Source organism: Gekko japonicus, unplaced genomic scaffold (assembly GCF_001447785.1).
Source record: "Gekko japonicus isolate JY-2015 unplaced genomic scaffold, Gekko_japonicus_V1.1 scaffold2092, whole genome shotgun sequence".
NCBI classification, from domain to species: Eukaryota; Metazoa; Chordata; class Lepidosauria; order Squamata; family Gekkonidae; genus Gekko; species Gekko japonicus.
The window spans coordinates 96,626-113,401 of record NW_015176515.1 but is presented as its reverse complement, the minus strand read 5'-3'; positions in this window follow the sequence as shown (position 1 = coordinate 113,401).

The window sequence follows — 16,776 nt, the reverse complement described above, 5'->3', positions numbered from 1 at the left end:
GAGCGAGCAATTTGGCTCCTGCATAAATTAGTTTGCTCTGGAGCCACATGCTTCCTGAGCGAAGACAAAAAATGCAGGAGCCGGAGGCTAAAAACCTGGGAGCTAGCTCACACTAACTCAGCTTAGAGGGAACACTTCCCAGAATTAAATTTTGATGGTCATAGGTGTCACCAGATTCAAACTTTGTTCTGGGGCTTCAGAGCAAAGCAGCCGCCCACCTGAGTCTATCAGTATAGAGACAAGTTGCACGCACTGGTTGTAGATCAACACGTTTGAGTTCCATAAGAACTCTCAGGTGTATGCTGCCATTCGGACCTGGAGATGTTAGCTTTCACTTTGCCTAGCAGTCCTAGAACTTTATCTCTCATCACCTCACTTTGACCCAGTTCTTCAGATACCCTTCCCAAAAACATTTGCTCTGGCGTGGGTACGTGCCCCATGCTTCCCACAGCGAAACAGATGCTAAGAATCCGCTCAGCGTCTCTGCCGTCTTCCTTGAGCAATTCCTTCATTCCTTCGTCATGCAAAGGACGAACCGGAGTTTCGTGCTCCGGATATATTTGAATAATGCATCTTGTTTGTCCTGAAGTTTCTAGTGATCTGCTCCTCTGATTCCCTTGTGGCACTCATGAAATTGTCCACTTACACTACTTTGGCCGGACCCTGTGCTCCTTTCTGTAAATCTCATCTGGTGAAACCTTTCGAAAGGAAGCCTTTTTTTTAAAACCTTTATGGCCTCCTTGACTTGGGTCATTAACGATGCAGACGGGTAGCCATGCAGGGGAGCGGTGGCACAGGGGATTTATTCTCTGGTTACAAATAACATCTGAGCTGAACAGTACGGCTGTCAGTTCTAGCCCTGTGCTGGTGTGAGCTACCAGCCTTGTCCCCAGGTCACTGTCCACCCAGTGGTTCGAAAGCTTCGACGAGTAGATAAAATGGGTACCACTCCTTAGAGAGGGTGGGCACACCAAAACCCCCCGTGGGGGAGGTGTTAGCCGGCGAACGGAAGGTTCGGCTCGCAAGATCGAAAGCCTAGAAGATCTCTTCGGCATCAAGAAGCCTGTAATGGGCCGTTCCAGCCAGGCGGTGGCAGTATGGAGCTGTGACCCAAAGAGTCCTGGAGAGGAAGAGCTGACGTCATCAAGCCGGAAAAATGCCATCCAGATCACATCTGACTTGCAACTGAACAAATCCCCGTCGGCTGCAAAACGTGTGTTACGTAAAGATTATATGTGTTGTCCTCCCTTATAAAGCATTGTTAGTCCCTTGTGAAATGAGTAACTGTAAATTGCTCAGAGCCAGCAGCTCTGCAAGGATTGAACGATCAATAAATTGAACGGTTATTATTATTATTATTATTGAGAACACAGTGGGCGAAACACTTCCCCAAATGCTGATATTGAAAGCTGCTTCAGATCAAACTCAAACAACGTATACTTCATCCGTGCTCAAATGTAAACCTTTCCGGCTGTAAGGGTTACTCAAACTGGGTGGCGTTGTGTTTTGCGTCAATCACTTTGGGGGACACTTAGGCAGGCCCATAGCTACAGTGGGGCTTTTGGGGGCTCCATCCCCTTTCTTAAAGGCACAGCCCCACAAGAATTTCTCCTGTAAATGCTTTTTTCAATCATTTTAAAACATTTTTTAAAGGTGCGTGCTCCTTTAAGCAGCGTGGGGTGCAGTAGTTGACTGATTCCCAAGGGGGTGGGAGTAGGTGACCTCTCGGAACCCTTCTAACTCTGGGTCAAGAAACTGGTCTCCTTTAAGAGAGTCTTTCTGCCTAAGTGTTCACTAAGTGTTCACTTTCTTGACTACAGAAGTCATCAGCCTCACCTGCTGGCTTGTTATCAGAATTGTTGCTTAGGCTGGCAGAAGTGATTAACTTGCAGCAGCTGAGAACTGTCATCTCAAGTGACTGACAGCTTGCAATTTAGAGATCTATCCTGGTAACAGCTTTCTATTGGCTAAATGGCTTTTCTTTCTGCACTGAGAACTTCAGCCCCACTATCAAAAACATTTGCCCCACAAGTCACAAGATCCTGGCTACAGGCCTGCACTTTGGTATACCAGAGGCCCACTTCTAGCGGCGGGGCGCCTGCCCTTCTGCTCCTGTTGCCTGGACCAGCAGGAGAAAGAACTGGGATGGAAATGACGTTGTACAATTTCTGATCTGTCTGCCCAAGACCCTGACATGATTATGTCACATTCGGGGTTTCAGGTGGATGTGACGTCATGCATTGTGAGACATCCTTTTTGTCCCTCTGTCCCCTAAGCTCCTAAAGGTCCCAGCCACCAGCCTGGGATCCCTAAATATACTTCTTGATTGGAATGACACAAGTTCATAGCAGTGACTCATCAGAGATGCAACGGACATCCTCCTTCGACAAGCACACAGTTCTGTTGCATTATTGTATTGGGGGGTGACGGAATGCTCCAGTCACATCTATTGCTGAGAGCAGATAAGGTACATTTATCTGCCACAAACAGAGATTGGTTGGAAGGAGGCGATCCCAGGGCAGCAACTCATGCAGAGCTGCAACAGAGGCTGGGCTTCCAAGGGCAAGGGCAGCTACTTCCATTGTGTCACTGTATCAGGAGTCACTGAATGGTGAGGCAGGATTCCTTCCTTTCCCCCAACTAGCAGAAATTGATGGAAAGGAGGTGAGAGTAGGTTGGTGACTCACAAAGGGACACAGCAGGCATACTCCTCCATGGAATCCAAAAAGACTTGAATGATTTCTTTCTTCCTGCGGCACATTATCATTTCTTTCGCAACACGCTAGTGTGCACATGACTAACCTAGTTGAAGAGCATGCATTTGCACACTATGAGGTCATCGACTGGGGACCGGGAGAGGGGCGCTGAGGAATAAACATGTTTCCCCAAAAAACAAACTTCTCACGAGTTTGCTTGGCTGTGGTCCTCTCTCCAGAAAGCACTTGAAATTGCAATGCAATAAAAAAAATTATTAGAAATGTACCCTCTTTACAGCCCCCAAGGTCGGAGAACAACCTTGCACTGTGTATGCCGGTGCACACAGAGAGTTCTCTCTCTCTTCCCTTTCAGATCTTTTGGAAAGCAGTGGTATTTCTCCTTCAGATGGAAACTGGAGGCCAGATACTGTTTTACGTGCCTTGGAGCAAACCGCAGAGGGCCTTAAATAAGCACCTGGTAAAAACAGCTACGCCCAATCACTCTGCTCAACACCTGGGTAGCCCAAGCCCCACCCCCTGCCCAGGTTTAATCCCCCAAATATCCTGTGCTCACATCCTATTCCTACAGATCCTCCTCACACTTCCCTATTCCTCAGTCAGCAAGACCTGGGCCTCCTGCACAGGGCAGATTTGACCTGGAGCCTCTAGGATTTGCTCCAGAGCCCTATACGACTCAGGACCTACGTACCTTAAGGACTGCCTACTAGCAGCCTACAGCCTACTAAAGCCAGTTAGGCCTCCCCCTTTTGAGCCAAGGCCTCCCCCTTTTGTTGCCTCCTAGCACTGGGGTGCAGAGGTTGACTGCTTTTGAACATGGTGGCTCTCTTTATTCACCAACTAGTGTAATCTGGGAGAACCGGGTTAGATTCCCCACTCCTCCACTGTGACCTTGGGTCAGTCACAAGTTCTCTCAGAGCTGTTCTCTCAAGAGGAGTCCTCGAAAGAGGTCTCTCAGCCCCACCTGCCTCGCAGGGTGTCTGTTGTGGGGGGAGGGAAAGGAGATTGTGAGTTACTCTGAGACTCCTTTCCGTAGTGAAAAGCGGGGTATGAGCCCAATCTCCTCTTCTTCTTCTACTCTTATACAAACTTACCCAACCATTACTGTGATCTTTTGGGTCTCTGCTTTGGCTGCCCCTAGATGGGATGGGCAACACGAGAAGGGCTTTCTCGGTTGTGGCACCAAAAATGGTGGAATTCCCTCCCCGGGGAGACTCATCTGTCCCCAGAAGGTGAAAGCCTTTTCTGTTTCATCTGGCATTCACTTACTAACCCTCCTTCTTCTTTGTTTATATTTGTGCACGGTTCATAACATTGGTTTTTAACGTCCTTTTCATCACTTGCTGCCTTGAGGGCCCTAACCGGGTGAAAAGGTGGAATAGAAATTAGATGATAGATAGATAGATAGATAGATAGATAGATAGATAGATAGATAGATAGATAGATAGATAGATGCCGATGATGATGATAGATAGACAGACAGATAGATGATAGATAGATGACAGATAGATGATATATGACAGACAGACGAGAAAACTGTTTCTGCAGCTAGCTATTATTTTCCAGATGGGGGCAAAATGACGCCTCTCTGACATATGAATTGCAAGTCTCAGGAAGTTTACAACAGCACGGACCACCATTCTAAAAAGAAAGATTTAATTTTTCTGTTTCTGAAGCGCAAGTTTGCCATCAAGAGTCATGCGCTTCTGGCTGGGGAGAGGGAAGGAGCCAAGGGTCTGTTCAAAAGCCTGCCCAGAGGTTCCTTTTGGCACTCAGTAACAACGGAAGGGGAGGGGGAAGCCCCACCCTCACCCTGCCCCACCTTCCTGGAGCAGAACGCAATGTTCGACTCGGACACTGTTATTCCACACCTGGGGCGGTTGTTATGCAGCTAAACATGCAGGTGATGCAAACAACTCCATTCTGAACTGAACTTTCCGTGCCTCCCTGAACACTGGAACGCTATTATATATTAAATTATATTAGTTAATTACTTCATAATTACACTTTTGGGGAGCGGTTGCCCCCCGCAGGGGGCTTTAGCAGGCCTCTTCTGATCTCAAAACGGAAAGCAGGGAGATACCGGGCAGAGATAAACCTGATCCTGTATACCGAATCAGGGTGTAGTTTTGATGCAGAAAGGAGTTGTCGTGGGGTGGGCCCCAAATCCACGCATGCCTGATGCATTTTCCCCTTGTACAGTGCAAGGAAGACTATCTGCCCCGGGCGAGAGATGTCTCATATTTTTTAAAAAATTGTTTTATGCGTATGCGTAAGATCACACAGTTGCCGGCTGGCATTGATTAACCCTGGAAGAACTTCTATCCCTGATTCACAAGCACCCAACGGGGACAGCCCTCCATCCAGCCCCAGGTTTGCAGGACAAGATGGTACAATTCTACAGCAGATGAGCAGGCTGTGTAACTTCCGATGCCAGGGAATGTGTGCAACTATACATATTTTTAAATCGTTTCAACCCCCTTCCCTGTTAAGAGCGCCCTGTTATAAGAAAAACACACCTCCATGCCACGAGAAATCCAGCCCAGCAAGACGAACAGGCCGTGGCCGTCTCTGTCTATTCGGCCCGTTTTCTGCTTCCAGGGAAAGGGTGCAGGTTCAGTGTTCCCTCTAAGCTGAGTTAGCGTGAGCCGGCTCACAGCTTTTTAGCCTCTGGCTCACACGTTTTTGCTTTAGCTCAGGAAGGACGGCTCCAGAGCAGTGGAGTCCTGTGAGCAAAAACCCTACTTTGTGGCTACTGGCATTAAAGCTGTGAGCGATTCGGCTCCTGCATGAATTAGTCTGGAGCCCTCCTTCCTGAGCTAAAGCAAAAATCTGTGAGCCGGAGGCTAAAAAACTGCGAGCTAGCTCACACTGACTCGGCTGAGAGGGAACACTGCTCTGGAGCCCTCCTTCCTGAGCGAAGGCAAAAATGTGTGAGCCGGAGGCTAAAAAAACTGTGAGCTACCTCACACTTAACTCAGCTTAGAGGGAACACTACTTTGGAGCCCTCCTTCCTGAGCTAAAGCAAAAATGTGTGAGCCGGAGGCTAAAAAACTGTGAGCTAGCTCACACTCACTCAGCCGAGGGGAAACACTGCTCCAAAGCAAACTGATTTATGCAGCAGCCAAATGGCTCGCTCACCACTTTAGTGCCGGCAGCTCGCAAAGTCGATTTTTTGCTCACACTGGTGCACGCGTGTGTGTTTTAACGTTCCCAAGCACAACCTCTCCCCTTCCTCCTGAAGGCGCATAAATTACCCAGCTCTCTCAGGATCCCCCCGCTTCTCGGCTCTGCTACATGCGGAATCCGGTGTTGAAAAGAGTCCGGGGAGGGGGGGGCATACCTTCTCCTCCTCCTCCCCTTCAGCCACCCCGATTGGTACCTTCTCCTCCCCTTCAGCCACCCTGATTGGGAGCCCGGCAGGAGGTTCGAAAATTCCGGAGAGCTCATTAATCTTGCGCGGGGGGGGGGAAGGGGGGGGAGGAAATCATCGCAGGTGGACGGGACGGGGCAACAATCACGCACCCTCTCCCGCACAGATGCGCGCGCACACGCACGCACCCCTCTCTGTCTGTCTGGCTTTTTGCACGTCTCCCCCGCTCCGGCCCCCTCCCCACCCCGAGGTCCCAGCAGCAGAGGCGGCGCGCAGCCCTTACCTCTGCGTCCAGCGGTTCCAGCCTCCTCGGTCCAAACGCACGCCCATCCGCGGCGGGAGGGAAACCCGGCCAACTCCACGAGAAGCCAGATGGCTTCCCAGGGGATCCTCCTTCAGACCCCCCGGGGGGGAGAGCGGTCCCCGGCCGCCGCTCGCCTCCTTCGCCAAGCCGAAGCCGCCTGCCCGAGAGGAACCATCCTGGAGGCCCCTGCGCGCTCCCACGGCCAGCGGCTCCCACGGAGAGTCCCGGCGGCGCCGGCCTCCTTCTGCACTCCAAGCACGTGTCCCGCTGCTTCGCCGCGCCTGGGGCCCGGGGTGACGCTCACGCCGCCCGCCCGGGCCGCCACCGCGCCATCCTGGGCCGCGCCGGGGACCCAAACTCACAATTCTGGGGTGGGGTGGGGAGGCTTGGTCCCGCTTCTCCAAGCGAGGGGGGGAGGAGACCCCTTCCTTGTGCGCTCAGGCGCAGCGGCGTCCTCTCCGACTCCAAAGTCTCCGGGGCGCTTCGCCCCCTTTGCTTCCTCTCCTCTGGCAAAGGCAGCCGGCTGCCAACTTCAGCTCGGCGGGGAGGGCGGAGAGAGAAAGGAGGACAGGAGAGAGAAGGCAGCGCCTGGATCTGTCACTCGGAAAGTTTCGCTCCCTTCTCTGCCGCCGACTGAGTCAGTCTTGTGCGCTCCTGCGCGCCCTCGCCGCGTTCCCCCTCGGCCCTGCGAGCGCCCGCGACCAAAGCCATGCGTAAAGGGGGGGGGGGATATGCAAAAACGTTTTGGGGTGTGTGTGTGTGTTTAGGGGTGGGTGGGTGCGTTCCTTCCTGCCTTCCAGCTGGGGGGAGAGGAGGGGTGGTGGAGAAGGTAGAAGACACAGGGCCGAAGATGTGAGGGGGGGCGGTGCTCTGGGAGGCCCCTCCCCTCCACCCAGACTTTGAGGATCAGGTTTCTCCCCCAGCCCTAAAAAGGTTCAGCCTCCTGCGTTTCCTTGGCCATCTGCATTATTTCTCCAAAGGGAATCCAGAGGAGCCGGAATGGAGAGCTGCAGGATTTGGGGAAGGGCCGAGGCCTTTCAAGAGAAATATACCTACAGGAGAACATACCTAAGAACAGCTGTGCGGGATTAGACCGAAGGTCAGTCTGCAGCAATGCTCCCTCTAAGCTGTGGAGTCTTGTGAGCAAAAATTCTACTTTGGGAGCTCCTGGCGTTACAGTTGAGAGCGAGCGATTTGGCTACTGCATCAATTAGTTTGCTCTGGAGCCATCCTTCCTGAGCTAAGACAAAAATGGGTGAGCCGGAGGCTAAAAAACTGTGAGCTAGCGCACACAAACTCAGCTTAGAGGGAACACTGGTCTGCAGTCCCCCCTTCCCCACAAAGAAATGCCCAAGGAAAACCTGCCAACGGGGTTGAGGAGAGGCCAAAGACTGCCTGTCTTGCTGCCTTCCAACACTAACAATAATATTGCCTCCCCCCCCCCATAATAAGATAGTTTCGGAGGTTGATCTTCAGCAGTGTTTCCTCTAAGCTGAGTTAGCGTGAGCCAGCTCACAGTTTTTTAGCCTCTGGCTCACGCATTTTCGCCTCAGCTCAGGAAGGAGGGCTCCAGAGCAAACTGATTGATGCAGCAGCCAAATCGCTGGCTCACAACTTGAATGCCGGCAGCTCACCAAGTAGGATTTTTGCTCCCAAGACTCCTTTCAACCTAGGGAGCATTGGTCAGGGGGCAGAGGCGGGCTAGCATGCCACTTCTCTGAATGTCCTCCATGCCCCAGAAGGAGTTACCAGAGGTCGCCATGACTTCCAGCACTGTCCCTGAAACTCAGGGAAGCAGGGAACATATAAAAACTATGTAAAATGCATGGTGGTTAGCTAAACTACACAGGTAAATTTAGCTTAATGACACGAGTGAATTATTAATAGGAAGCTCGGGTTCTTTTGGAACGTGCACCACGTTTGTAATTAGGCCACGGTGTTGCAAAGGGATCTGCCATGTTTTCTGGGAGAGAATGCTTTGTAATTACAGTTTTCTACTGAGCAGTGCAAAAGCGCTCGTCTCAGGACCTGATTTTCAGAAATCTGCCCTTCCATACACAGACATTCCTGCAGACTTGTAATAAGTATCTTTTCGTCCGACGTATTTTTAAAAATGCCTATCCTACTTTTCTCCCAAATTCGGACCTGAAGCAGTTTGAACATATGAACACATGTGTCAGCTACGCTGCCATGAGTGTGGAGATGTTTTCTAATTGCTTTGTATTCCTTCCCATGCGCTTAATTGCTTCAGAGCTCTAACGCTTATCTTTGATGTTGTACTGGTGGAGAATGTGGTGTCTATTGTCCGTGGGAGCTTCTCCGTTCCCAGCTTCGTAACCGTTAGACAGTCCAACAGTATCCTGCGCGCAGGAGCACACCTAAATGGTTATTGCTCCCCCAGCCGCCGAAGAGGGCCCCCCCGCCGCCAAGGCAGCGCCCCGCCCCGCCCGTGGCGTGGCTTCCCAGGGGATCCTCCTTCAGACCCCCCGGCGGGGAGAGCGGTCCCCGGCCGCCGCTCGCCTCCTTCGCCAAGCCGAAGCCGCCTGCCCGAGAGGAACCATCCTGGAGGCCCCTGCGCGCTCCCACGGCCAGCGGCTCCCACGGAGAGTCCCGGCGGCGCCGGCCTCCTTCTGCACTCCAAGCACGTGTCCCGCTGCTTCGCCGCGCCTGGGGCCCGGGGTGACGCTCACGCCGCCCGCCCGGGCCGCCACCGCGCCATCCTGGGCCGCGCCGGGGACCCAAACTCACAATTCTGGGGTGGGGTGGGGAGGCTTGGTCCCGCTTCTCCAAGGGGGGGGGGGAGGAGACCCCTTCCTTGTGCGCTCAGGCGCAGCGGCGTCCTCTCCGACTCCAAAGTCTCCGGGGCGCTTCGCCCCCTTTGCTTCCTCTCCTCTGGCAAAGGCAGCCGGCTGCCAACTTCAGCTCGGCGGGGAGGGCGGAGAGAGAAAGGAGGACAGGAGAGAGAAGGCAGCGCCTGGATCTGTCACTCGGAAAGTTTCGCTCCCTTCTCTGCCGCCGACTGAGTCAGTCTTGTGCGCTCCTGCGCGCCCTCGCCGCGTTCCCCCTCGGCCCTGCGAGCGCCCGCGACCAAAGCCATGCGTAAAGGGGGGGGGGGATATGCAAAAACGTTTTGGGGTGTGTGTGTGTGTTTAGGGGTGGGTGGGTGCGTTCCTTCCTGCCTTCCAGCTGGGGGGAGAGGAGGGGTGGTGGAGAAGGTAGAAGACACAGGGCCGAAGATGTGAGGGGGGGCGGTGCTCTGGGAGGCCCCTCCCCTCCACCCAGACTTTGAGGATCAGGTTTCTCCCCCAGCCCTAAAAAGGTTCAGCCTCCTGCGTTTCCTTGGCCATCTGCATTATTTCTCCAAAGGGAATCCAGAGGAGCCGGAATGGAGAGCTGCAGGATTTGGGGAAGGGCCGAGGCCTTTCAAGAGAAATATACCTACAGGAGAACATACCTAAGAACAGCTGTGCGGGATTAGACCGAAGGTCAGTCTGCAGCAATGCTCCCTCTAAGCTGTGGAGTCTTGTGAGCAAAAATTCTACTTTGGGAGCTCCTGGCGTTACAGTTGAGAGCGAGCGATTTGGCTACTGCATCAATTAGTTTGCTCTGGAGCCATCCTTCCTGAGCTAAGACAAAAATGGGTGAGCCAGAGGCTAAAAAACTGTGAGCTAGCTCACACAAACTCAGTTTAGAGGGAACATTAGTCTGCAGTCCCCCCTTCCCCACAAAGAAATGCCCAAGGAAAACCTGCCAACGGGGTTGAGGAGAGGCCAAAGACTGCCTGTCTTGCTGCCTTCCAACACTAACAATAATATTGCCTCCCCCCCCCCATAATAAGATAGTTTCTGAGGTTGATCTTCAGCAGTGTTTCCTCTAAGCTGAGTTAGCGTGAGCCAGCTCACAGTTTTTTAGCCTCTGGCTCACGCATTTTCGCCTCAGCTCAGGAAGGAGGGCTCCAGAGCAAACTGATTGATGCAGCAGCCAAATCGCTGGCTCACAACTTGAATGCCGGCAGCTCACCAAGTAGAATTTTTGCTCACCAGACTCCACAGTTTAGAGGGAGCACTGATTCTTCAGTAGAAGAAATATATCCGCGGCCAGTGTCGCCATATCTGACAAAACAGTAAAAAGCCCAGTCGCATCTTTAAGACTAACAGACTTGATTGGAACAAACAAAGTTAGGGCCCAATGGCACCTTTAAGACCAACACATTTTTATTCATCTTGAATAAAAATGTGTTGGTCTTAAAGGTGCCATTGGACTCTAACTTTGTTGTATTGCTTCAGACCAACACGGCTACCCACCTTGAACAAACTTTATTTTTTAAAATACTTTTTATTGTTTTTCTTCCTACACACTACAAAGGCTATACCCTACAAAACTAAAACTACAGAGAGAGTAACAAGAACCTTTGATAGGCCAATCAAATGCTTTAAGTATATGTCTACATGCTAAATTCTTTAAAATCTAATAAAAGTGTTCAAAAAGAAAGAACATAAAGACACTTTTGATATTACATCACATCTGGTTGAGAATATACGTAAATAAAATGTCAACACAGGTAATCTCAGATCTTCACTTAGATTTCTTCTTAGCTTTGGTTTTCTTCTTCTTTTGATAGGGGAGATTTACTTTAAAAGTTTTAGGGACTGCAGCTCCTAGGGGCCGCAGCTCCTAAATCCGAATCCGTGTGAAAGATTTCACCCAAAGACATGAAAGTAGCTTTGATCAAACTTTATTGTAGCATAAACTTTCGAGAAACACAGCTCTCTTCGTCAGATGGCTATTTTGCAGCAATAGACTAACATGGCTAACTCCTCTGGATATCTGACAAAGCGAGCTTTGACTCTTGGAAGCATATCCCCTGGAAATCTAGCTCCCCCATTAATCAATGAGCTTTGGGGCTTGGTATTTCCATCCACACTGTTTCAATAGGAGGAGGATCTGTTAAGTTGGTCTGTCATGCATTACACCCCAATAGGTCTTTCTTTCCTGTCTTCTGGTTCACTGGCTTCCCCCATCCCACCAGGGTTCTGAAATGCCCATTATATTCTCATCTAGTGCCACACCCTCCAGTGCTCTCATCCAAGCCTTGGGCCTCCCAGCACTCCGATATAAGACACCGATACTTCATTTCCTTCTCCAACCTGGTGAGGGATTTATCTAGAAAAAGGGGCTTCGTGTCAGCTGCACATCAGGCAGAAAATATTGCAGGGTGTCTGGTGATGCTATTAGGAAAAATAAAATCCTGACGCCACGGTACCTACTGTAGTGTTGTGACCTAGGAAACGAGCCGCAGTTTGGGAGATGCGCAGTTCAAATCTTGGTCTCTGCCACAGACTTACTTGATGGCCTCTGGCACGTCACTCGTTCTCAGGTCTCCATCTAAAAGGTAAACACCCAGGAAGCCTTTCTATACTGACTCAGATCCAGGACTGTTTTTGGGGCAGGAACACACAGGAACGGCGTTCCGGCTGGCTTCAGAGTTGGCCACGCCCACTACAGCCAAAACTGCAAACCCAACATGGCACTGATGGGCAACATGACGCCTGCTGATGGATTTCCTGGCATCCATTTGCTTCTTCCCCAAAGCAAAATGCCTCTCAAACACATGAAGCTGCCTTATAATGAATCAGTCCATTGGTCCATTAAAGTCAGTATCATCGACTTGGGCTGGCAGATGCTCTCCAGGGTCTCAGGCCTTTCATGTCACCTACTACCAGACCTTTTAGCTGGAGATGCCAGGGATTGAACCCGGAACCTTCTGTGTGTGAAGACTGAGCCATGGGCCCGCCCCATAAATCACACTAGGCTACCTCATTGGGCTGTTGTCATTCGTGAGACAGCATATATGAAGCACCATGAACCCTGAAAATGCAAAAGGAAGATGAAACAGCAGCACATCTGAAAGGGATCTAGGTGTTCTGGTTGATCACAAGCTAAACATGAGCCTTCAGTGCAATGTGGCTGTGAAGAAGGCTAATGCAATCTTAGGATGCATGAACAGAAGCACTGTGTCCAGATCACGGGAGGTGGTCGTTCCGCTCTATTCTGCCATGGTCAGGCCTCACCTGGAGTCCTGTGTCCAGTTTTGGGCACCACATTTTAGGAAGGACATTGACAAGCTCGAGCGTGTCCAGAAGAGGGCAACCAGGATGGTGAGAGGGCTGGAATCCAAGTCTTACGAGGAAAGGCTGAAAGAGTTGGGTTTGTTTAGCCTGGGAAAGAGAAGGCTTAGAGGGGACATGTTTGTGGTCTTTAAGTATTTGAAGGGCTGTCATGTAGAAGATGGAGCGGATCTATTCTCTCTTGCTCTGGATTGCAAGACTAGATCTAATGGGTGGAAATTACAAGGGAGTCGATACCGGCTAAATATCAGGAGAAACTTCCTAACTGTCAGAGTGGTTGAGCAGTGGAACAGTCTGCCTCGGGAGGTGGTGGATGCTTCTTCGCTGGACGTTTTCAAGCGAAGGCTAGATGACCATCTTTCGGGTCTGTTGTAGGTATGTAGGGCTCTCTTTCGGCTATGCTCCTGCAGAGTGCAGGGGGTTGGACTAGATGACCTGCAAGTTCCCTTCCAGCTCTAACATTCTATGATTCTATGATAAACATTGTTTGAGCACCAGTTTGGCGTAGTGGTTAGGAGCACGGACTCTAATCTGGGAGAACCGGGTTTGATTCCCCACTCCTCCACATGCAACTGCTGGTGTGACCTTGGGTCAGTTACAAGTTCTCTCAGAGCTGTTCTCTCAGGAGCTCTCTCAGCCCCACCTACCTCATGGGGGGTCTGTTGTGGGGAGGGGAAGGGAAAGGAGATTGTAAGCCACTCTGAGACTCCTTTGGGTAGTGAATGGCAGGGTATAAATCCAATCTCCTCCTCCTCCTCCTCTTCTTCTATCTGCAGCAGGCCGCAACGGTGGCACGAAAAAGGGGCGTGTCGGAGAGCTGAGGTTGTTCCCCACCAGGGTCAAACTGGTAAGACTTCGCCAAACTTCTCGGCCTTTTGGCTAAGATTAGCGTAAACAGTATCTAGACTTCGCCAAACGTATCCATCAAATTGGAGACGGGGTGGTGGTGGAGAAGGGATTGCCTCCTCTGTGGAAACTGGGAAATGTGAGCGTGAGGCGTTTACAGATTAAAATTGTTCAGGGAAGGAGCAGAGAATAAATTAGCCTGTTTCCTGCATTGGTCCGCCTGTCCATCCACGGCGATTTCTCTGTCCCGTCTGATCATCCAGGGCTGAGAGAGGAGCTTGAGGCAGCCTCCGTGTAACCCAAACGCAACTCCCCCACACTCGCATATCCTTTCCCCCCACCACACACACATCCTGTCCGTTGGCTCCCCAAGGAGCGCCTCGGCGCATCCCAGCTCTTCCGCGGCATTTTTTCACGAGGCCTCCTCTGAATGCCTGAGCATCACCTCAGGGAACATGGGATAACCGCCGTTACCTCGAGCCTTTTGAGTCACTGACAGTAAAACAGATTCCAGCTTGTCAAGCAGATGTCAGAAGGGAGGGAAGGAAGGAAGGCCGTCAGGGGGCCTCCGGCAAAGGCCGGGACCTGGGAGTGAGGGGAGAAACAGGGAGGGTGGGGCGGTCTGGGCATGGGTGGCGTGTACACTATTGGGTTAAATGCAGGGGTCATTTCCTGCGGGAGTGCACAGGAGCGGAGCTCCGGCAGTAAGGAGGCCAGGGGGGCAGGCACATGCAACAAGCCCCACCCTCTGCTCCCAGCAGCCCTCAGTTGGGCCACAAGGAGCAAGAAGCAGCAAGGTAAGTTGCAGAGCCCCCCCCCGCCCCCCCCGGTCCAAAACAGTTCAGTGGCACCTTTAAGACCAAGTTTTATTCAGGCACAAGCTCTCCCTCCTCTGCGAGGACAGATCTGCACGTCCCCCCCCCTCAATAGCTAGCAATCCAAAACAGTCCAGTGGCGCCTGAGCGGTGGGTGTTGCCTTCTGACACACTTCCGGTAATGTCAGGGGGTGTGGCATATGTAAATAAGTTATGCTAATGTTATGCTAATGAGCCCCTGCACTTCTTTTTCTACAAAATGACCCCTGGTTAAATGTGAAAAAAATATATCATTTGTCTTGGGAAGCATAGAAGCTTTTCGTAGTATCCTTGATCCTCCACATTTCCCAGTTCAGGGGAAAATGCTGTCCAACCAAATGACAAAGAGAAAGAAATTTTACTGACAAAAACAGGGAAGTGCATCTTGCACAATGTATTAACGTCAGTACGTTTAAATTACCGCGAACAGATTGATTTCAAAAAGTTTAACAGGCGACTGCTCCATGCCCAGGTGGGAGAGAGAGAGGAAGAGGAGTCCCGTATAAGACAGAAAGCAGAAGGCAAAAGCAAGGGCTGAAGAGGCTCAACATCTAACCCAGGGGTGTCAAACACAAGGCCCGGGGGCCAGGTCTGGCCCATCCAGGGCTTTTATGCGCCCCGCAAGCATCTAGTGTAAGGGATGGAACCGGAGATTGCTCAGGGGGGAGTGGGCAGAGCCACCCCAATTGTGGCTTCAGCATGGCAGAACAACTTTGTCTGCAGCAGTCAAGCAGTGTAGGAGCACCTGTCCATGCTGCACGGCTGGTTGTCCAGTCTGCCCATGCGGGTTTTCCTTTGCACCTCCCTCCCAGCGCATGAGGGCTTGCAGTGAGGATACACCAACTGCTGCTGTCCTAACAGTTTATATCTCCGGTACCTACCATTACGTTTTATGGCACACATAGTTCAGCCCAACAAAGTGACATTTATGTCCAATCCGGCCCTCGTAACAAATGAGTCCGACACCTCTGATCTGACGCATGAGGGGGTGGAGCCAACTGCCAAGTGTTCCCCAAGGAGAGAATTCTCTCCACCCTTTCCCTTCCAGATCCTCTCTGGCATGCAGAGTTACAATATCCAGCATACACGGCTGGCAGAGGCATGCCTGTGACCAGTGTTCCCTCTCAGCTGAGTGAGTGCGAGCTAGCTCACAGTTTTTTTAGCCTCCAGCTCACACATTTTTGCCTTAGCTCAGGAAGGAGGGCTCCAGAGCAAACTAATTGATGCAGTAGCCAAATCGCTCGCTCACCACTTTAATGACAGTAGCTCCCAAAGTAGAATTTTTGCTCACAAGACTCCACAACTTAGAGGGAGCACTGCCTGTGACATAGATAGGCTCTTGGCCACGGCCGAGACCTGCCTCTCTCCCTGCTTCCAAATCCATGAGGAAACACTCTGCACATGCTCAGAGGAAACTCGAGAGAGGATACGGGCTTAGGAGAAGAGAATGGGGATCTCATACCGCCCTTCCTCAGCCTCCCTGGACGCAGCTGGCCTGGAGCTAGCCAATAACCGCCCTGCAATTTGCAGCATGGCCAAAGAAGGGAATCCAGGGAGGGACTATGCAGATGAAGGGGGTGGAGCTTCCAAAGCCAAGACATGGGTAATGCAGATGAAGGGGTGGAGACAGGCAGACAGGAGCAGTTTTGATTCTTAAAAGCTGAGGTGAGCAGGGGCAGGCTTGGACCCCCACACCTGTACTGCCCATTTTGCTTGCCAGCCTTCCAGCCTCAAGTATGCATTCTTGACACTGCTGCCTGGGAACTGCGGTTTGAGCAAATAGCTTCTGAGCATGTGCCAGGGCGGTGAAGGCTGCCGACTGTGGAAGGCGAGAGCAATGCAAGCACTCGCCGATGTCGCTGATTCTATAGGAGACCCGACCTGCCCGTGATGTTCTTAGGATGCACACAATCCAAACTGTGTGGCCCTGAAGTAAAAGCAGTGCCCCAGACAGCCGGCACAACGCATGCCACAGCCTGCTGCACAAGGGGACGCGTGCCCGAAACACGGCTCATTCTGAACTGTGAACAAATTGATACTATGTCAGCCTTTGACTGTGTGGATGACAACAAACTATGAGGAAAGGTTCCCTACGAGGAAAGGTTAAAGCGCTTAGGGCTCTTTAGCTTGGAGAAACGACAACTGAGGGGAGACATGATTGAGGTTTATAAGATTATGCATGGGATAGAGCAGGTAGAGAAAGAGGTACTTTTCTCCCTTTCTCACAATACAAGAACTCGTGGGCACTCTATGAAATTGCTGAGTGGTCGGGTTAGAACGGATAAAAGGAAGTACTTCTTCACCCAAAGAGTGATTAACACTTGGAATTCACTGCCACAGGAAGTGGTGGCGGCTACAGGCATGGACGGCTTCAAGAGGGAATTAGATAGGCATATGGAGCAGAGGTCCATCAGTGGCTATTAGCCACAAGGTATAGATAGGAACTCTGAGGCAAGTGATGCTCTGTCTTCTTGGTGCTTGGGGGGGGGTCAACAGTGGGAGGGCTTCTAATGTCCTGGCCCCACTGGTAGACCTCCTGATGGCACTGGTATTTCTG